Here is a 25,000-nt window from a genome sequence, read left to right on the forward strand (position 1 = left end):
TCTAGGTGTGTAGTGACCAATAACCCCCACTACTAAACCCAGAACCAGTAGACCTTGTCTAGGTGTGACCAATAACCCCCCACTACTACACCCAGAACCAGTAGACCTTGTCTAGGTGTGTAGTGACCAATGACCCCCACTACTAAACCCAGAACCAGTAGACCTTGTCTAGGTGTGACCAATAACCCCCACTACTAAACCCAGAACCAGTAGACCTTGTCTAGGTGTGTAGTGACCAATGACCCCCACTACTAAACCCAGAACCAGTAGACCTTGTCTAGGTGTGACCAATAACCCCCACTACTAAACCCAGAACCAGTAGACCTTGTCTAGGTGTGACCAATAACCCCCCACTACTAAACCCAGAACCAGTAGACCTTGTCTAGGTGTGACCAATAACCCCCACTACTAAACCCAGAACCAGTAGACCTTGTCTAGGTGTGACCAATAACCCCCACTACTAAACCCAGAACCAGTAGACCTTGTCTAGGTGTGACCAATAACCCCCCACTACTAAACCCAGAACCAGTAGACCTTGTCTAGGTGTGTAGTGACCAATGACCCCACTACTAAACCCAGAACCAGTAGACCTTGTCTAGGTGTGACCAATAACCCCCCCACTACTAAACCCAGAACCAGTAGACCTTGTCTAGGTGTGACCAATAACCCCCACTACTAAACCCAGAACCAGTAGACCTTGTCTAGGTGTGACCAATAACCCCCACTACTAAACCCAGAACCAGTAGACCTTGTCTAGGTGTGACCAATAACCCCCACTACTAAACCCAGAACCAGTAGACCTTGTCTAGGTGTGACCAATAACCCCCACTACTAAACTCAGAACCAGTAGACCTTGTCTAGGTGTGACCAATAACCCCCCACTACTAAACTCAGAACCAGTAGACTTAACAGACTTGTCCTTTCTCTCTCTTTTCTCATCCCTCACCCCCACCACTGTGTGTGTGTGTGTGTGTGTGTGCGTGTGTGTGTGTGTGTGTGTTTGCATGTGTGTGTGTGTGTGTGTGTGTGTGTGTGTGTGTGTGTGTGTGTGTAGAAGCAGCTGTGGGGTGATGTTGGAGCTGTGAGTGGGGGAAAGATTGATAGTGAGGTTTGGAAGGTAAGTATCTCTCCTCTAGACTCTGTCTGGGTTCAGGGTTCTATCTGTCTGGGTTCAGGGTTCTATCTGTCTGAGTTCAGGGTTCTATCTGTCTGGGTTCAGGGTTCTATCTGTCTGGGTTCAGGGTTCTATCTGTCTGGGTTCAGGGTTCTATCTGTCTGGGTTCAGGGTTCTATCTGTCTGAGTTCAGGGTTCTATCTGTCTGGGTTCAGGGTTCTATCTGTCTGTCTTCAGGGTTCTATCTGTCTGGGTTCAGGGTTCTATCTGTCTGAGATCAGGGTTCTATCTGTCTGAGTTCAGGGTTCTATCTGTCTGGGTTCAGGGTTCTATCTGTCTATCTGTCTGTCTGGCTAGTTGGCTGGCTGTCTGTCTCTGTCTGATGATGTAATGAGTGAGCATGATGTCATATCTGTGCACCAGGACCTGCAGGCGGCCACGGTGAACCCTGACCCCAGCTTGAAGGAGTTTGAGGAGCTACGCTCAGATATGCATCGCTACGGTAACACACACACAGACACAGACAGACAGACCTCTATAAAAGGTGATATTGTTGCGTACCCAAAGGCAGGAGGAAACTGCGAGCCAGACAGTCACAGGTTCTTATTCTTCTGTCTCCCACCCCCATCCCCCATCCCTCCCCCCATCCCTCCCCCAGGATCCCTCTCCCACTGGAAGAGGAGGAGTCTAACAGAGACCCTGAGGCCAAGGTGAGAGGCCCACCACGTGTGTCCTCTGTCTGTGTGTGTTGTTGTGATGCTGTGTGTGGAGAGAGAGAGAGAGAGGGTTGTCAGTGTGGGCTGTCTGAGAGCTGTACAACACTGCCCCTCTGTGGACAGACTGAGAACTGCACTGCTGCTATGATCTATAGGTCTCTCTCTCTCTTTTAACAAATTAACAGTAAACATTACACTCACAGAAGTTTCACAAGAAAATAGACATTTAAAATATATTACTGTCTATGTACAGTGTTGTAACAATGTGTGGAAGGTTGTGAAATCGCTTCCTTTTAGGTGGTTGTAGAATTTAGAATTTAACGGCTCTTTTCTGGATTTTGATAATTAGTGGGTATCAGCCTAATTCTGCTCTGCATTATTTGGTATTTTACGTTGTACACGGAGGATATTTTTGCAGAATTCTCAATTTGATTTCTCTCTCTCTTTCTCTCTCTCTCTCTCTCTCTCTCTCTCTCTCTCTCTCTCTCTGCTCTCTCTCTCTCTCTCTCTCTCTCTCTCTCTCTCTCTCTCTTGTCAGTCTGTGTTGAGGTCAAATTAATAGTTGATGAATAGACTGCTGAAAATGAGCTTTCCCTCCCTCTCCCTCTCCCCCTCCTTCTCTCCCTCCTCTCTCGGGGTTCAGTCAAAGGCTATGTAGGGTTCAGTCTGTCTATCTCTTCCATTAGAACCATCCCTCCACCACCCTCCCCTTCCATCCTTCCATCCTTCCATACCTCATCCCTCCATCCCTCCATCCTTCCATCCTTCCACCACCCCTCCATCCCTCCACCCCTCCATACCTCATCCCTCCATCCCTCCATCCCTCCACCACCCCTCCATCCCTCCACCCCTCCATACCTCATCCCTCCACCCCTCCATTCCTCCATCCCCCACCCTTCCACCCCTCCATCCCCCCACCCTTCCATCCCTCATCCCTCCATCCCTCCATCCCTCCACCCCTCCATCCCTCCATCCCCCACCCTTCCATCCCTCATCCCTCCATCCCTCCACCCCTCCATCCCCCACCCTTCCATCCCTCATCCCTCATCCCTCCACCCCTCCACCCTTTCATCCCTCCATCCCTCCATCCCTCCACCCCTCCATCCCTCCATCCCTCCACCCCTTCATCCCTCTATCCCTCCATACCTCCACCCCTCCATCCCTCCATCCCTCCAACCCTCCATCCCTCCATCCCCCCACCCTTCCATCCCTCCATCCCTCCACCCCTCCATCCCTCCACCCTCCACCCCTCCACCCTTTCATCCCTCCATCCCTCCACCCCTCCATCCCTCCATCCCTCCATCCCTCCACCCCTTCATCCCTCTATCCCTCCACCCCTCCATCCCTCCATCCCTCCACCCTTCCATCCCTCCATCCCTCCATCCCTCCATCCCTCCATCCCTCCACCCTTCCATCCCTCCATCCCTCCATCCCTCCACCCGTCCATCCCTCCACCCTTCCACCTTACACACACAATTATTAGATTGTATGGTATGTGTAACCTGCGTCTGTCTGTCTGTGTGTGTGTGTGTGTGTAGTGTTTTGCGGTGCAGTCTCTGGGTTGGGTAGAGATGGCAGAAGAGGACCTGTCGCCAGGGAAGAGTAGCGTTGCCGTTAACAACTGTATCCGACAGCTATCCTACTGCAAGAGCAACATCAGAGACACGGTCGGCATCTGGGGAGAGGTGAGAGAGAGAGAGCAGGAGATAAGGATGGAGGGAAGAAAGAGGAGGAGATAAGGATGGCGGAAGAAAGAGGAGATAAGGAGGAAAGAGGAGGAGATAAGGAAGAAAGAGGAGGAGATAAGGAAGAAAGAGGAGGAGATAAGGAAGAAAGAGGAGGAGATAAGGAAGAAAGAGGAGGAGATAAGGATGGAAGGAAGAAAGAGGAGGAGATAAGGAAGAAAGAGGAGGAGATAAGGATGGAAGGAAGAAAGAGGAGGAGATAAGGATGGAAGGAAGAAAGAGGAGGAGATAAGGAAGAAAGAGGAGGAGATAAGGATGGAAGGAAGAAAGGAGGAGATAATGGAGAAAGGAGGAGATAAGGATGGAAGGAAGAAAGAGGAGGAGATAAGGATGGAGGGAAGAAAGAGGAGGAGATAAGGATGGAAGGAAGAAAGAGGAGGAGATAAGGAAGAAAGAGGAGGAGATAAGGATGGAAGGAAGAAAGAGGAGGAGATAAGGAAGAAAGAGGAGGAGATAAGGATGGAAGGAAGAAAGATGAGGAGATAAGGAAGAAAGAGGAGGAGATAAGGATGGAAGGAAGAAAGAGGAGGAGATAAGGATGGAAGGAAGAAAGATGAGGCGATAAGGAAGAAAGAGGAGGAGATAAGGAAGAAAGAGGAGGAGATAAGGAAGAAAGAGGAGGAGATAAGGATGGAAGGAAGAAAGAGGAGGAGATAAGGATGGAAGGAAGAAAGATGAGGCGATAAGGAAGAAAGAGGAGGAGATAAGGATGGAAGGAAGAAAGAGGAGGAGATAAGGAAGAAAGAGGAGGGGATAAGGAAGAAAGAGGAGGAGATAAGGATGGAAGGAAGAAAGATGAGGCGATAAGGAAGAAAGAGGAGGAGATAAGGAAGAAAGAGGAGGAGATAAGGATGGAAGGAAGAAAGAGGAGGAGATAAGGAAGAAAGAGGAGGAGATAAGGATGGAAGGAAGAAAGAGGAGGAGATAAGGATGGAGGGAAGAAAGAGGAGGAGATAAGGATGGAGGGAAGAAAGAGGAGGAGATAAGGAAGAAAGAGGAGGAGATAAGGATGGAAGGAAGAAAGAGGAGGAGATAAGGATGGAAGGAAGTTAGAGGAGGAGATAAGGATGGAAGGAAGTTAGAGGAGGAGAAAAGAGAGGATAAGAGAGGGAGAGATGTGCTATTTCAGAGTGTTGATGTCTTCACAATTATTCTGCAATATAGTAAAACATATAGAAAAACCCTTGAATAAGTAGGTGTGTCCAAACTTTAGACTGGTACTTTAATCTACGGCCATTCAGACCAATATCAGGATTCAGTGATTCATGTGTGTGTGTGTGTGTGTGTGTGTGTGTGTGTGTGTGTGTGTGTGTGTGTGTGTGTGTGTGTGTGTGTGTGTGCAGGGTCAGGACATGTATCTGGTTCTGGTGAACAACATGTTGAACCTGGTTGATCCTACGGACCGTTGTCTTGGCAACGTGCTTCATTCTCAGCCAATAGCAAGCATTCGTGTCTGGGGGTCGGCCGTGACAATGTCAGGTGAGTCACCATGACAACCCCCCACACACACACACACACTCACACACACACACACACACACACAGTGAAAGGTCAGAGTGATTGATTGGGAGAGGGGGATGACAGGAAAGAGGAGAAGAGGAGTGATTGATTGATGAAAGATTACCCAAGTAACCCTGGGACTAAACAGCTCCCTCTGCAACTGGATCCTGGACTTCCTGACGGGCCGCCCCCTCAACCCGGGGGCCCCTCAGGGGTACGTGCTCAGTCCCCTTCTGTACTCCCTGTTCATTCATGACTGCACGACTCCAACACCATCATTAAATTTGCTGACAACACAACAGTGGTCTGATCACCGACAACGATGAGATGGCCTACAGGGAGGAGGTCAGAGACCTGGTGGTACCAGAACAACAACCTCTCCCTCAACGTGATCAAGACACAGGAGCTGATCATGGACTATAGGACTAAAAGAGGACCGAACAGGCCCCCATTCTCATCGACGGGGTTGTAGTGGAGCGGGTTGAGAGTTTCAAGTTCCTTGGTGTCCACATCACCAACAAACTATCATGGTCCAAACACACCAAAACAGTTGTGAAGAGGGCACGACAAAACCTTTTCCCCCTCAGGAGACTGAAAAGATTTGGCATGGGTCCCCAGATCCTCAAAAGGTTCTACAGCTGCACCATCTGCAACTGCTCGGCCTCCGACCGCAAGGCGCTACAGAGGGTAGTGCGAACGGCCCAGTACATCACTGGGGCCAAGCTTCCTGCCATCCAGGACCTCTATACCAGGCGGTGTCAGAGGAAGGCCCTAAACATGGTCAAGGACTCCAGCCACCCTAGTCATAGACTGTTCTCTCTGCTACCGCACGGCAAGCGGTGCCGGAGCGCCAAGTCCAAGAGGAAACTTGTGTTATATTATATCAAATTACTGTCATCTACATCAGTGGTTCCCTGTGGCGTGAGGAAACTCAAACAAAAACAAAACAAATGAAACTGAACAAAAAGACATTAACAGTTTTACATAAAGATGAAATACAACATTTCAAATGTTACAAAAATGCATTTCTTTAATCAAGCGACCAATTATATCAAATTACTGTCATCTACATCAGTGGTTCCCTGTGGCGTGAGGCGTCGACAGGGGGTCAAATTACTGGCATCTACATCAGTGGTTCCCTGTGGCGTGAGGCGTCGACAGGGGGTCAAATTACTGTCATCTACATCAGTGGTTCCCTGTGGCGTGAGGCGTCGACAGGGGGTCAAATTACTGGCATCTACATCAGTGGTTCCCTGTGGCGTGAGGCGTCGACAGGGGGTCAAATTACTGGCATCACATCATGGCGTGAGGCGTCGACAGGGGGTCAAATTACTGGCATCTACATCAGTGGTTCCCTGTGGCGTGAGGCGTCGACAGGGGGTCAAATTACTGTCATCTACATCAGTGGTTCCCTGTGGCGTGAGGCGTCGACAGGGAGTCAAATTACTGTCATCTACATCAGTGGTTCCCTGTGGCGTGAGGCGTCGACAGGGGTCAAATTACTGTCATCTACATCAGTGGTTCCCTGTGGCGTGAGGCGTCGACAGGGGGTCAAATTACTGTCATCTACATCAGTGGTTCCCTGTGGCGTGAGTCGCAGGGGTCAAATTACTGTCATCTACATCAGTGGTTCCTGTGGCGTGGGGTCGACAGGGAGTCAAATTACTGTCATCTACATCAGTGGTTCCCTGTGGCGTGAGGCGTCGACAGGGGGTCAAATTACTGTCATCTACATCAGTGGTTCCCTGTGGCGTGAGGCGTCGACAGGGGGTCAAATTACTGTCATCTACATCAGTGGTTCCCTGTGGCGTGAGGCGTCGACAGGGGGTCAAATTACTGTCATCTACATCAGTGGTTCCCTGTGGCGTGAGGCGTCGACAGGGGGTCAAATTACTGGCATGTGGTTCCCTGTGGCGTGAGGCGTCGACAGGGGGTCAAATTACTGTCATCTACATCAGTGGTTCCCTGTGGCGTGAGGCGTCGACAGGGGGTCAAATTACTGTCATCTACATCAGTGGTTCCCTGTGGCGTGAGGCGTCGACAGGGGGTCAAATTACTGGTTTAAAAGGCACGACAGCCTTGGTCAGGGAGAACATTCCAGAAGGACAACCATCTCTACAGGCCTTTATGGTAGAGTGGCCAGACGGGCCACTCCTCAGTAAAAGGCACGACAGCCTGCTTGGAGTTTGCCAAAAGGCACCTAAAGAACTCTCAGACCATGAGAAACAAGATTCTCTGGTCTGATGAAACCAGATTGAACTCTTTGGGCCTGAATGCCAAGCGTCACGTCTGGAGGAAACCTGGCACCATCCTTACGGTGAAGCATGGTGGTGGCAGCATCACGTCTGGAGGAAACCTGGCACCATCCTTACGGTGAAGCATGGTGGTGGCAGCATCACGTTTGGAGGAAACCTGGCACCATCCCTACGGTGAAGCATGGTGGTGGCAGCATCACGTCTGGAGGAAACCTGGCACCATCCTTACGGTGAAGCATGGTGGTGGCAGCATCACGTTTGGAGAAACCTGGCACCATCCCTACGGTGAAGCATGGTGGTGGCAGCATCACGTTTGGAGGAAACCTGGCACCATCCCTACGGTGAAGCATGGTGGTGGCAGCATCACGTTTGGAGGAAACCTGGCACCATCCCTACGGTGAAGCATGGTGGTGGCAGCATTGGGCTGTGGGGATGTTTTTCAGCGACGAGGACTGGGAGACTAGTCAGGATCAAGGGAAAGATGAACAGAGCAAATTACAGAGAGATCCTTGATGAAAACCTGTTCCAGAGCACTCAGGACCTCAGACTGGGGTGAAGGTTCCCCTTCCAACAGTACAACGATCCTAAGCACACAGCTAAGACAACGCAGGAGTGGCTTTGGGACAAGTCTCTGAATGCCCTTGAGTAGCTCAGCCAGAGCCCGGGCTTGAACCCGATCGAACATCTCTGGAGAGACCTGAAAATAGCTGTGCAGCGACACTCCTCATCCAACCTGACAGAGCTTGAGAGGATCTGCAGAGAAGAATGGGAGAAACTCCCCGAATACAGGTGTGCCAAGCTTGTAGCGTCATACCCAAGAAGACTGGAGGCTGTAATCGCAAAGGTGCTTCAACAAAGTACTGAGTAAAGGGTCTGAATACTCATGAAAATGTGATATTTCAGTTTTTTAAATACATTTGAAAGACATGTTGCTTTGTCATTATGGGGTATTGTGGGTTTTTATTGTGTGTAGGTTGATGAGGGTTTTAAAACAATTTAATCAAATTTAGAACAAGGCTATAACCTAACAAAATGTGAAATAAGTAAAAAAGAGAATGAATGTACTGTATATAACATGTTGGAATCCTTGTTCCTCCTCAGCAGGAGGTGTTGTGTGGTAGTAGATGTAATCCTTGTTCCTCAGCAGGAGGTGTTGTGTGGTAGTAGATGTAATCCTTGTTCCTCAGCAGGAGGTCTTGTGTGGTAGTAGATGTAATCCTTGTTCCTCAGCAGGAGGTCTTGTGTGGTAGTAGATGTAATCCTTGTTCCTCAGCAGGAGGTCTTGTGTGGTAGTAGATGTAATCCTTGTTCCTCAGCAGGAGGTGTTGTGTGGTAGTAGATGTAATCCTTGTTCCTCCTCAGCAGGAGGTGTTGTGTGGTAGTAGATGTAATCCTTGTTCCTCAGCAGGAGGTCTTGTGTGGTAGTAGATGTAATCCTTGTTCCTCCTATCAGGAGGTTTTGTGTGGTAGTAGATGTAATCCTTGTTCCTCAGCAGGAGGTCTTGTGTGGTAGTAGATGTAATCCTTGTTCCTCAGCAGGAGGTATTGTGTGGTAGTAGATGTAATCCTTGTTCCTCAGCAGGAGGTCTTGTGTGGTAGTAGATGTAATCCTTGTTCCTCAGCAGGAGGTCTTGTGTGGTAGTAGATGTAATCCTTGTTCCTCCTCAGCAGGAGGTCTTGTGTGGTAGTAGATGTAATCCTTGTTCCTCCTCAGCAGGAGGTCTTGTGTGGTAGTAGATGTAATCCTTGTTCCTCCTATCAGGAGGTTTGTGTGGTAGTAGATGTAATCCTTGTTCCTCAGCAGGAGGTCTTGTGTGGTAGTAGATGTAATCCTTGTTCCTCAACAGGAGGTCTTGTGTGGTAGTAGATGTAATCCTTGTTCCTAAGCAGGAGGTGTTGTGTGGTAGTAGATGTAATCCTTGTTCCTCCTCAGCAGGAGGTCTTGTGTGGTAGTAGATGTAATCCTTGTTCCTCAGCAGGAGGTGTTGTGTGGTAGTAGATGTAATCCTTGTTCCTCCTAGCAGGAGGTCTTGTGTGGTAGTAGATGTAATCCTTGTTCCTCCTCAGCAGGAGATCTTGTGTTAGTAGATGTAATCCTTGTTCCCTATCAGGAGGTCTTGCTGAGATTTTGTCCTTTCCTCTCCTCCTCCTCCTCCTCTCCTCGTCTCCTCTATTCCTTTACTCCTCTAATCCTCTCCTCGTCTCCTCTATCTCCCTCTCCTCGTCTCCTCTCGTCTCTCCTCCTCTCCTCTATTCCTCTCCTCCTACTCCTCTCCTCTCCTCCTCTCTTCCACCTCCTCTCCTCGTCTCTTCTCCTCCTCTCCTCCTCTCCTCTCCTCCTCTCCTCTTCTCCTCTCCCTCCTCTCCTCCTCTCCCCCACCTCTCTCCTCTCCTCCTCCTCTCCTCTCCTCCTCTCCTCCCTCCTCTCCTCTCCTCTCCTCTCCTCTCCTCTCCTCCTCTCCTCCTCTCCCCCACCTCTCTTTAACTAACTCCTCCTCTCCTCCTCCTCCTCTCCTCTCCTCTTCTCCTCCTCTCCTCCCTCTCTCTCTCTCCTCCTCTCCTCTTCTCCTCTCCTCCTCTCCCCCACCTCTCTTTAACCCTCCCTAACTCCTCCTCTCCTCCCTTGCTTCCCTCTCCTGGACTCAGAGAAGGTAAACATGTTCTTGTTCTCTCCCCTCTGTCCTCTCCTCCTCTCCTCTCCTCTATCTCCTCTGTTAACCTCTCCTCCTCCTCTCTCCCTCTCCTCTCCTTCTGTTAACCCTCTCCTCCTCTGTTAACCCTCTCCTCTCCTCCTCTGTTAACCCTCTCCTCTCCTCCTCTGTTAACCCTCTCCTCTCTCCTCCTCTCTTAACCCCTCTCCTCTCCTCCTCCTCTGTTAACCCTCTCCTCTCCTCCTCTGTTAACCCTCTCCTCCTCTGTTAACCCTCTCCTCTCCTCCTCTGTTAACCCTCTACTCCTCTGTTAACCCTCTCCTCTCCTCCTCTGTTAACTCCTCTGTTAACCCTCTCCTCCTCTGTTAACCCTCTCCTCTCCTCCTCTGTTAACCCTCTCCTCTCCTTCTCCTGTTAACCCTCTCCTCTCCTCCTCTGTTAACCCTCTCCTCTCCTTCTCTGTTAACCCTCTCCTCCTCCTCTGTTAACCCTCCCTCTCCTCCTCTGTTAACCCTCTCCTCTCCTCCTCTGTTAACCCTCTCCTCTCCTCCTCTGTTAACTCCTCTCCTCCTCTGTTAACCCTCCTCTCCTCCTCTGTTAACCCTCTCCTCTCCTCCTCTGTTAACCCTCTCCTCTGTTAACCCCTCCTCTGTTAACTCTCTCCTCCTCTGTTAACCCCTTCCTCTCCTCCTCTGTTAACCCTCTCCCTCTCCTCTCCTCCTCTGTTAACCCTCTCCTCCTCTGTTAACCCTCTCCTCTCCTCCTCTGTTAACCCTCTCCTCTCCTCCTCTCTTCTCCTTAACCCCCTCCTCTCCTCCTCTGTTAACCCTCTCCTCTCCTCCTCTGTTAACCCTCTCCTCTCCTCCTCTGTTAACCCTCTCCTCCTCTGTTAACCCTCTCTTCCTCTGTTAACCCTCTCCTCCTCTGTTAACCCTCTCCTCCTCTGTTAACCCTCCTCCCTCTCCTCCTCTGTTAACCCTCTCCTCCTCCTCTGTTAATCTCCTCTCCTCCTCTGTTAATCCTCTCCTCCTCTGTTAACCCTCCTCTCCTCCTCTGTTAACCCTCTCCTCCTCTGTTAACCCTCTCCTCTCCTCCTGTTCCTCTGTTAACCCTCTCCTCCTCTGTTAACCCTCTCCTCCTCTGTTAACCCTCTCCTCTCCTCCTCTGTTAACCCTCTCCTCTCCTCCTCTGTTAACCCTCTCCTCCTCTGTTAACCCTCTCCTGCTCTGTTAACCCTCTCCTCTCCTCCCCAGGGACTTTGCGTACGTAGCGAGGATAAGGACACCAGGATTCTGAAGTGTCATGTGTTCCGTTGTGACACTCCAGCTAAAGCCATCGCTACCAGCCTCCACCTCATCTGCTCTAGGGTGAGTAACCTACCCTACTCCTGTACCCTATACCCTGTACCCTACTCCCTGTGCCTATACTATACACCCTGAACCCTACTCCCTGTACCCAACACGCCAGCTAAAGCCATCGCTACCAGCCTCCACCTCATCTGCTCTAGGGTGAGTAACCTACACACCCTACTCCTGTGCCCTACCCTCCTGTGCCCTACACCCTATGCCCTAAAGCCTATACTATGCACCCTGAACCCTACTCCCTGTACCATATACCCTATACTCTACACCCTATACCCTACTCTCTACTCCCTACCCCTCCTGTACCATATACCCTATACTCTACACCCTATACCCTACTCCCTCCCTACTCCCTGTACCATATCTGCACCTATACGCTACTCCCACCCTATACCCTACAATCTGTACCCTACACTCTGTACCCTATACCCAACACGCCAGCTAAAGCCATCGCTACCAGCCTCCACCTCATCTGCTCTAGGGTGAGTAACCTACACCCTACTCCCTGTGCCCCTATACCCTGTACCCTATACTATACACCCTGAACCCTATACCCTACACCCTGTACCCTACACTCTGTGCCCTATACCCTATACCCTGTGCCCTACTCCTATGCCCTGTACCCTGTACCCTACTCCTGTGCCCTATACTATACACCCTGTGCCCTATACCCTATACCCTCTACCCTACTCCTGTATCCTATACTATACACCCTGAACCCTATACCCTACACCCTGTGCCCTACACTATGTACCCTATGCCCTATACCCTACTCCTGTACCCTACTCCCTATACCCTACACTCTGTGCCCTATACCCTATACCATACTCCTGTGCCCTACTCCTGTACTCTACTCCCTGTGCCCTATACCTTGCAACCTATACTCTACTCCCTATACCCTACATCTGTGCCCTATACCTTACACTCTGTGCCCTATACCCTACACTCTGTGCCCTATACCATATACCCTACTCCTATGCCCTACTCCCTGTACCCTACTTCCTATACCCTACACTCTGTACCCTATGCCCTACTCCTGTGCCCTACACCGTGTACCCTACACCCTGTACCCTATACCCTACTCCCTGTACCCTACTCCCTATAGCTTATGCCCTATACTCTACACCCTGTACCCTATACCGTATACCCTACACCGTGTACCCTACATCCTGTACCCTATACCCTACACCGTGAACCCTACACACTGTACCCTACATCCTATACCATATACAATATACTCAACACTGTACACTACCCACCCTACCCCTATGCCCTACTCCTGTACCCTATACCCTACTCCCTGTACCCTATGCCCCTACTCCTGTACACTATACCCTACACCGTGTACCCTACACCCTGTACCCATACCCTATACCCCTTACCCTGTGCCCTACACCCTGTACCCTATATCCTACACCCTGTACCCTATATCCTACACCCTATACCCTACACCCTGTACCCTACACCCTGTACCCTACACACTGTACCCTACACCTTATACCCTTGACCCTATACCCTGTACCCTATACCCTACACCCTGTACCCTATACCATAAACCATATACCCTAAACACAGTACCCTACACCCTTTACCCTATACCCTACACCCTGTGCCCTACACACTGCACCCTACACCTTGTACCCTATACCCTACACACCTCTACCCTACACCCTGTACCCTATACCCTGTGCCCTATGCCCTGCACCCTGTGCCCTACACCCTGTATGCCCTACACCCCATGCCCTCTAGCCTATATGCCCTACACTTGTACCCTATACCCTACTCCTTTGTACCCTATACCCTACTCCTTGTGCCCTATGCCCTACTCCTTGTACCCTATACTCTACACCATGTGCCCTGTACCCTACACCCTGTGCCCTATGCCCTCACCCTGTGCCCGATACCCTACACACTGTACCCTACACCCTATACCATATACAATACACCCTACACCCTGTACCCTATACCCTGTACCCTATACCATATATAATTTACCCTGTACTCTATACCCTGTACCCTATACCATATATAATTTACCCTGTACCCTGTACCATATATAATTTACCCTGTGCCCTACACCCTATACCATATATATTTACCCTATATCCTATACCCTATACCATATATACCCTATACCCTATATATAAGTTTGCCCTATACCCTGTACCCTATACCATATATAATTTACCCTGTACCCTATGCCCTATACCATATATAATTTACCCTGTGCCCTACTCCCTTTACCATACACATTCTGCCCTGCACCCTATATCCTATAGCCTATATCCCACCCTTTACCCTGTGCCCTACTCCCCTTTACCATACACACTCTGCCCTACCCTCACCCTACACCCTACCCTACACCCAGTACCCTACAACCTATAGCCAACACCCTATGCCCTACAACCTATAACCTATATCCTATACTGTGCCTAAACCCTATACCCTTCAACCTATATCCTAAACCCTATGCCCTACAACCTATAGCCTACACTCTATACCGTACAACCTATAACCTATATCCTATACCCTAAACCCTAAACCCTTCAACCTATAGCCTACACCCTATACCCTAAACCTATACCCAACACTCTATACCCTACAACCTATAGCCTACACTCTATACCCTAAACCTATGCCCAACACTCTATACCCTACAACCTATAGCCTACACTCTATACCCTACTGACCTATAGCCTACACTCTATACCTCTACAACCTATAGCCTACACTCTATACCCTACAACCTATAGCCTACACTCTATACCCTACAACCTATACCCTATAACCTGTACCCTATACCCTACACCCTCTGCCCTACACCCTGTACCCTACACCCTGTTGCCTACACCCTACAACCTAGCCTATATCCTATACCCTACAACCTATATCCTATATCCTATACCCTATACCCTACAGCCTATAGCCTGCACTCTATCCTACAACCTATAACCTATCTCATATGCCCTAAACCCTATACCCTACAACCTATAGCCTACACTCTACCCTACAACCTATAACCTATATCCTATACCCTAAACCCTATACCCTACAACCTATAGCCTACACTCTATACCCTTCAACCTATAGCCTACACCCTATACCCTAAACCTACACCCTACAGTTTATACCCTACAACCTATAGCCTGTACCCTACACCCTATACCCTACAACCTATAGCCTATACCCTACATGCTATACCCTACACGCTATACCCTACACTCTATACCCTATACCATACACTATAAAACCTATAGCCTACAGCCTAGGACACACTCTACAACCTATACCCTATACCCTATACCCTACACTCTAAAACCTATACCCTACACCCTATATCCTATACCCTACACTTCTTGCGGTCAATTTGCAGTCTACAAATGATTTGTAATTATGTTCCGGGTAGTCCCTGTCTAGTGTCCTAGTCCCTGTCCAGTGTCCCTGTCTAGTGTCCTCGTCCCTGTCCAGTGTCCTAGTCTCTGTCTAGTGTCCTCGTCCCTGTCTAGTGTCCTAGTCCTGTCTAGTGTCCTGGTCCCTGTCTAGTGTCCTAGTCCTGTCTAGTGTCCTAGTCCCTGTCTAGTGTCCTAGTTCCTGTCTAGTGTCCTGGTCCCTGTCTAGTGTCCTAGTCCTGTCTAATGTCCTAGTTCCTGTCTAGTGTCCCTGTCCCCGTCTAGTGTCCTAGTCCCTATCTAGTGTCCTAGTTCCGTCTAGTGTCCTGGTCCCTGTCTAGTGTCCTAGTCCCTGTCTAGTGTCCTGGTCCCTGTCTAGTGTCCTAGTCCCTGTCTAGTGTCCTGGTCCTGTCTAGTGCCCTAGTCCTGTCTAGTGTCCTAGTCCCTGTCTAGTGTCCTAGTCTCTGTCTAGTGTCCTAGTTCCTGTCTAGTGTCTTAGTCTCTGTCTAGTGTCCTAGTTCCTGTCTAGTGTCTTAGTCCCTGTCTAGTGTCCAAGTTCCTGTCTAGTGTCCTAGTCCCAGTCTAGTGCCCAAGTCCCTGTCTAGTGTCCTAGTCCTGTCTAGTGTCCTAGTTCCTGTCTAGTGTCCTAGTCCCTGTCTAGTGTCCTAGTCCCTGTCTAGTGTCCTAGTCCTGTCTAGTGTCTTAGTTCCTGTCTAGTGTCCTAGTCCCTGTCTAGTGTCCTAGTTCCTGTCTAGTGTCCTAGTCCCTGTCTAGTGTCCTAGTCCCTGTCTAGTGTCCTGTCTAGTGTTCTGGTCCCTGTCTAGTGTCAGAGCGAGAGGGGGATGGAGAGAGAGAGAGGGAAGGAGAGGGGGATGAGAGAGGGAGAGAGAGAAAGAGGGAGAGAGCAATGCAGAGAGTGGCAAAACCTAAGTTTATCCATCATTTATTGGTGTGTTGCAGAGAAGAATATATTTTAGAGAGGGAGACGGAGAGAGAGAGAGAGAGAGAGAGAGATGGGAGAGACGGAGAGATGGGAGAGGAGAGAGAGCTAGAGGGAGAGACGGAGAGATGGAGAGAGAGAGAGCTAGAGAGTTAGAGGGAGAAGAGAGAGGCTGACCTGGTTAGCTGTGTGTGCAGAGCAGAGTAGACTTAGAGGGGAGGGGAGTGTCACTCCCCAGGTGATTTGGCGAGACAGCTTGACACTCTTTCAAGAGAGAAATTGTCTCTTGGGTTATTCTAACTAATTTACTCCTTCTCTCCTCCTCTCTTCTCCCCTCCTCTCTGCTCCTCTCTTCTCCTCTCCCCTCCTCTCGTCTCCCCTCCTCTCCTCTCCTCTCATTTGTAGATCATGTCGGAGCGTAAGCATGCTAAAGCGTTATCAGGGGCGTTGTCAGGGGGCGTGTCTCTACACGACAGAATGCAGTCAGGACTAGACCTCCCACTACAAGGTACTCTACTCTACTGTAATCTACTCTACTCTACTCTACTATAATCTATTCTACTGTAATCTACTTTGCTCTACTGTAATCTACTCTACTCTACTCTGCTCTACTGTAATCTACTCTACTCTACTCTGCTCTACTGTAATCTACTCTACTCTACTCTGCTCTACTGTAATCTACTCTACTCTGCTCTACTGTAATCTACTCTACTCTACTGTACTCTACTGTAACTACTCGACTCTGCTTTATACTGTATCACATATACTGTATACTGTATCACATATACTGTATCACATATACTGTACCACATATACTGTATACTGTATCACATATACTGTATAGTGTATCACATATACTGTATCACATATACTGTATCACATATATATACTGTATCACATATACTGTATACTGTATCACATATACTGTATACTGTATCACATATACTGTACCACATATACTGTATATTGTATCACATATACTGTACCATATACTGTATCACATATACTGTATCACATATACTGTATAGTGTATCACATATATACTGTATCACATATACTGTATACTGTATCACATATATGTATATACTGTATCACATATACTGTATACTGTATCACATATACTGTATCACATATACTGTATACTGTATCACACTGTATACTGTATCACATATACTGTATCACATATACTGTATCACATATACTGTATCACTGTATCACGTATCACATATACTGTATCACATATACTGTATACTGTATCACATATACTGTATCACATATACTGTACCACATATACTGTATACTGTATCACATATACTGTACCACTTATACTGTATATTGTATCACATATACTGTATAGTGTATCACATACTGTATCACATATACTGTACCACATATACTGTATAATGTATCACATATACTGTACCACATATACTGTATACCACATATACTGTATCACATATACTGTATACTGTATCACATATACTGTATCACATATACTGTATCACATATACTGTATACTGTATCACATATAGTGTATCACATATACTGTATACTGTATCACATATACTGTATCACATATACTGTATCACATATACTGTATACTGTATCACATATACTGTATACCACATATACTGTATACTGTATCACATATACTGTATACTGTATCACATATACTGTATCACATATACTGTATCACATATACTGTATCACACATACTGTATACTGTATCACATATACTGTATCACATATACTGTATACATGTATCATCATATACTGTATAATGTATCACATATACTGTATACTGTATCACATATACTCATATACTGTATCACATATACTGTATCACATATATGTATCACATATACTGTATACTGTATCACATATACTGTATACTGTATCACATATACTGTATCACATATACTGTATACTGCATCACATATACTGTATCACATATACTGTATCACATATACTGTATACTGTATCACATATACTGTATTCTGTATCACATATACTGTATCACATATACTGCATCACATATACTGCATCACATATACTGCATCACATATACTGTATCACATATACTGTATTCTGTATCACATATACTGTATACTGTATCACATATACTGTATTCTGTATCACATATACTGTATACTGTATCACATATACTGTATACTGTATCACATATCCTGTATCACATATACTGTATACTGTATCACATATACTGTATACTGTATCACATATACTGTATACTGTATCACATATACTGTATCACATATACTGTATCACATATACTGTATCACATATACTGTATACTGTATCACATATACTGTATCACATATACTGTATCACATATACTGTATCACATATACTGTATCACATACTGTATCACATATACTGTATACTGTATCACATATACTGTATTCTTTATCACATATACTGTATACTGTATCACATATACTGTATACTGTATCACATATACTGTATCACATATACTGTATACTGTATCACATACTGTATTCTGTATCATAAACTGTATCACATATACTGTATACTGTATCACATATACTGTATCACATATACTGTAACACATATACTGTATATCTGTATCACATATACTGTATACTGTATCACATATACTGTATTCTGTATCACATATACTGTATACTGTATCACATACTGTATCACATATACTGTATACTGTATCACATACTGTATTCTGTATCACATATACTGTATACTGTATCACATATACTGTATACTGTATCACATATACTGTATCACATATACTGTATACTGTATCACATATACTGTATACTGTATCACATATACTGTATCACATATACTGTATACATATACATATACTGTATCACATATACTGTAACACATATACTGTATCACATATACTGTATCACATATACTGTATACTGTATCACATATACTGTATTCTGTATCACATATACTGTATACTGTATCACATATACTGTATACTGTATCACATATACTGTATCACATATACTGTATCACATATACTGTAACACATATACTGTATATACTGTATCACATATACTGTATACTGTATCACATATACTGTATTCTGTATCACATATACTGTATACTGTATCACATATACTGTATCACATATACTGTATACTGTATCACATATACTGTATCACATATACTGTATACTGTATCACATATACTGTATACTGTATCACATATACTGTATACTGTATCACATATACTGTATCACATATACTGTATACTGTATCACATATACTGTATCACATATACTGTATCACATATACTGTATCACATACTGTATCACATATACTGTATACTGTATCACATATTCTGTATCACATATACTGTATACTGTATCACATATACTGTATACTGTATCACATATACTGTATCACATATACTGTATACTGTATCACATATACTGTATACTGTATCACATATACTGTATACTGTATCACATATACTGTATACTGTATCACATATACTGTATCACATATACTGTATACTGTATCACATATACTGTATACTGTATCACATATACTGTATACTGTATCACATATACTGTATCACATATACTGTATCACATACTGTATCACATATACTGTATACTGTATCACATATACTGTATTCTGTATCACATATACTGTATACTGTATCACATATACTGTATACTGTATCACATATACTGTATCACATATACTGTATACTGTATCACATATACTGTATCACATATACTGTATACTGTATCACATATACTGTATCACATATACTGTATCACATATACTGTATACTGTATCACATATACTGTATACTGTATCACATATACTGTATCACATATACTGTATACTGTATCACATATACTGTATCACATATACTGTATACTGTATCACATATATACTGTATCACATATATACTGTATCACATATACTGTATACTGTATCACATATACTGTATCACATATACACTGTATCACATATACTGTATCACATATACTGTATCACATACTGTATCACATATACTGTATACTGTATCACATATACTGTATCACACATACTGTACACTGTATCACATATACTGTATCACATATATATACTGTATCACATATACTGTATATACTGTATCACATATACTGTATCACATATACTGTATCACATATACTGTATACTGTATCACATATACTGTATACTGTATCACATATACTGTATCACATATACTGTATCACATATACTGTATACTGTATCACATATACTGTATACTGTATCACATATACTGTATCACATATACTGTATACTGTATCACATATACTGTATCACATATACTGTATCACATATACTGTATACTGTATCACATATACTGTATACTGTATCACATATACTGTATCACATATACTGTATCACATATACTGTATACTGTATCACATATACTGTATCACATATACTGTATACTGTATCACATATACTGTATCACAGTGTATCACACTGTATACTGTATCACATATACTGCATCACATATACTGCATCACATATACTGTATCACATATACTGTATCACATATACTGTATCACATATACTGTATACTGTATCACATATACTGTATCACATATACTGTATCACTGTATACTGTATCACATATACTGTATCACATATACTGCATCACATATACTGTCACATATACTGTATCACATATACTGTATCACATATACTGTATCACATATACATATACTGTATCACATATACTGTATCACATATACTGTATACTGTATCACATATACTGTATCACATATATATACTGTATCACATATACTGTATCACATATACTGCATCACATATACTGCATCACATATACTGTATCACATATACTGTATCACATATACTGTATAGTGTATCACATATACTGTATCACATATACTGTATACTGTATCACATATACTGTATCACATATACTGTATCACATATACTGTATACTGTATCACATATACTGTATCACATATACTGTATAGTGTATCACATATACTGTATCACATATACTGTATACTGTATCACATATACTGTATCACATATACTGTATCACATATACTGTATACTGCATCACATATACTGTATTCTGTATCACATATACTGTATCACATATACTGTATAGTGTATCACATATACTGTATCACATATACTGTATCACATATACTGTATACTGCATCACATATACTGTATCACATATACTGTATCACATATACTGTATACTGTATCACATATACTGTATTCTGTATCACATATACTGTATACTGTATCACATATACTGTATTCTGTATCACATATAGTGTATACTGTATCACATATACTGTATACTGTATCACATATACTGTATCACATATAATGTATACTGTATCACATATACTGTATTCTGTATCACATATACTGTATCACATATACTGTATACTGTATCACATATACTGTATACTGTATCACATATACTGTATTCTGTATCACATATACTGTATACTGTATCACATATACTGTATACTGTATCACATATACTGTATACTGTATCACATACTGTATCACATATACTGTATACTGTATCACATATACTGTATCACATATACTGTATACTGTATCACATATACTGTATACTGTATCACATATACTGTATCACATATACTGTATCACATATACTGTATACTGTATCACATATACTGTATACATCAATATACTGTATCACATATACTATATTCTGTATCACATATACTGTATTACTGTATCACATATACTATCACATATACTGTATCACATATACTGTATTCTGTATCACATATACTGTATCACATACTGTATCACATATACTGTATACTGTATCACATATACTGTATTCTGTATCACATATACTGTATACTGTATCACATATACTGTATACTGTATCACATATACTGTATCACATATACTGTATACTGTATCACATATACTGTATCACATATACTGTATCACATATACTGTATCACATATACTGTATCACATATACTGTATCACATATACTGTATCACATATACTGTATCACCTATACTGTATCACATATACTGTATACTGTATCACATATACTGTATCACATATACTGTATCACATATACTATACTGTATCACATATACTGTATCACATATACTGTATCACATATACTGTATCACATATACTGTATACTGTATCACATATACTGTATACTGTATCACATATACTGTATCACATATACTGTATACTGTATCACATATACTGTATCACATATACTGTGTACTGTATCACATATACTGTATACTGTATCACATATACTGTATACTGTATCACATATACTGTATCACATATACTGTATACTGTATCACATATACTGTATCACATATACTGTATACTGTATCACATATACTGTATCACATATACTGTGTACTGTATCACATATACTGTATACTGTATCACATATACTGTGTACTGTATCACATATACTGTATCACATATACTGTGTACTGTATCACATATACTGTATACTGTATCACATATACTGTATTCTGTATCACATATACTGTATACTGTATCACATATACTGTATACTGTGTCACATATACTGTATCACATATACTGTATACTGTATCACATATACTGTATCACATATACTGCATCACATATACTGCATCACATATACTGTATCACATATACTGTATCACATACTGTATCTTATACTTAATTTGATTATTGTATATACAGTGGGGCAAAAAAGTATTTAGTCAGCCACCAATTGTGCAAGTTCTCCCACTTAAAAAGATGAGAGGCCTGTAATTTTCATCATAGGTACACTTCAACTATGACAGACAAAATGAGAGAGAAAAAAATCCAGATGAATTTATTTGCAAATTATGGTGGAAAATAAGTATTTGTGTCTGTCTGTGTCTGTCTGTCTGCGTGTGTGTATATGTGTATGTGTGTGTGTGTGTGTGTATATATATGTGTGTGTGTGTGTGTGTTCAGCAGAGTTCCCCACTCCAAAGACAGAGTTGGTCCAGAGGTTCCGGCTGCTGTATCTGGGTATGAAGCCAGTAGACAGACCTATAGGTGAGACACACACACACACACACACACACACACACACACAAACACAGACAACAGACAACAGACAACAGACAGACAGACGCACTCTGTGGTAGTTAGTGAGTGATCCTGACCTCTGACCCCTGACCCCTGCCCTGTGACCCTAGGTATGGACATATTGAACGGGGCCATAGACAGTCTGATTGGTTCTTCCAGTAGAGAGGAGTGGAAAGCTGTTAACCTCAACGTGGCTGATGCCGCCCTCATTATCAGCAACCACCAGGTAACATACACTCTATACACCTCTACCCTCATTATCAGCAACCACCACTATATACACCTCTACCCTCATTATCAGCAACAACCAGGTAACATACACTCTATACACCTCTACCCTCATTATCAACAACCACCACTATATACACTCTATACACCTCTACCCTCATTATCAGCAACAACCAGGTAACATTCACTCTATACACCTCTACCCTCATTATCAGCAACAACCAGGTAACATTCACTCTATACACCTCTACCCTCATTATCAGCAACAACCAGGTAACATACACTCTATACACCTCTACCCTCATTATCAGCAACCACCAGGTAACATTCACTCTATACACCTCTACCCTCATTATCAGCAACCACCACTATATACACCTCTACCCTCATTATCAACAACCAGGTAACATTCACTCTATACACCTCTACCCTCATTATCAACAACCAGGTAACATACACTCTATACACCTCTACCCTCATTATCAGCAACAACCAGGTAACAACCACTATATACACCTCTACCCTCATTATCAGCAACCACCACTATATACACCTCTACCCTCATTATCAGCAACCACCACTATATACACCTCTACCCTCATTATCAACAACCACCACTATATACACCTCTACCCTCATTATCAGCAACAACCAGGTAACATACACTCTATACACCTCTACCCTCATTATCAACAACCACCACTATATACACCTCTACCCTCATCATCAACAACCACCACTATATACACTATATACATCTCTACCCTCATTATCAACAACCACCACTATATACACCTCTACCCTCATTATCAACAACCACCTCTATATACACTCTCTACACCTCTATCCTCATCATCAACAACCACCACTATATACACTATATACACCTCTACCCTCATTATCAACAACCACCACTATATACACCTCTACCCTCATTATCTACAACCACCACGATATACACCTCTACCCTCATTATCAACAACCACCACTATATACACCTCTACCCTCATTATCAACAACCACCACTATATCTATACACCTCTACCCTCATTATCAACAACCACCACTCTATACACCTCTACCCTCATTATCAACAACCACCACTATATATACACTATATACACCTCTACACTATATCATTATCATTATCAACAACCATCACTATATACACTATATACACCTCTACCCTTTATCAACAACCACCACTATATACACCTCTAGCCTCATTATCAACAACCACCACTATATACACTATATACACCTCTACCCTCATTATCAACAACCACCACTCTATACACCTCTACCCTCATTATCAACAACCACCACTATATACACCTCTACCCTCATTATCAGCAACCACCACTATATACACCTCTACCCTCATTATCAACAACCACCACTATATACACTATATACACCTCTACCCTCATTATCAACAACCACCACTATATACAATATATACACCTCTACCCTCATCATCAACAACCACCACTATATACACTATATACATCTCTACCCTCATTATCAACAACCACCACTATATACACCTCTACCCTCATTATCAACAACCACCTCTATATACACCTCTACTCTCATTATCTACAACCACCACTATATACACCTCTACCCTCATTATCAACAACCACCACTATATACACTCTCTACACCTCTACCCTCATTATCAACAATCACCACTATAAACACCTCTACCCTCATTATCAACAACCACCACTATATACACTATATACACCTCTACCCTCATTATCAACAACCACCACTACATACACCTCTACCCTCATTATCAACAACCACCACTATATACACTATATACACCTCTACCTTCATTATCAACAACCACCACTATATACACCTCTACCCTCATTATCAACAACCACCACTACATACACCTCTACCCTCATTATCAACAACCACCACTATATACACCTCGACCCTCATTATCAACAA

At 43.8% G+C, this 25,000-nt stretch overlaps 1 pseudogene; it reads left to right on the top strand.

Annotated features, from left to right (window-relative positions):
* LOC121843913 overlaps window positions 1–25,000 on the top strand; it is a 79,984-nt pseudogene that overhangs the window by 49,668 nt on the left and 5,316 nt on the right.

This window comes from Oncorhynchus tshawytscha, unplaced genomic scaffold (assembly GCF_018296145.1).
Source record: "Oncorhynchus tshawytscha isolate Ot180627B unplaced genomic scaffold, Otsh_v2.0 Un_contig_15924_pilon_pilon, whole genome shotgun sequence".
Classification (NCBI taxonomy): domain Eukaryota; kingdom Metazoa; phylum Chordata; class Actinopteri; order Salmoniformes; family Salmonidae; genus Oncorhynchus; species Oncorhynchus tshawytscha.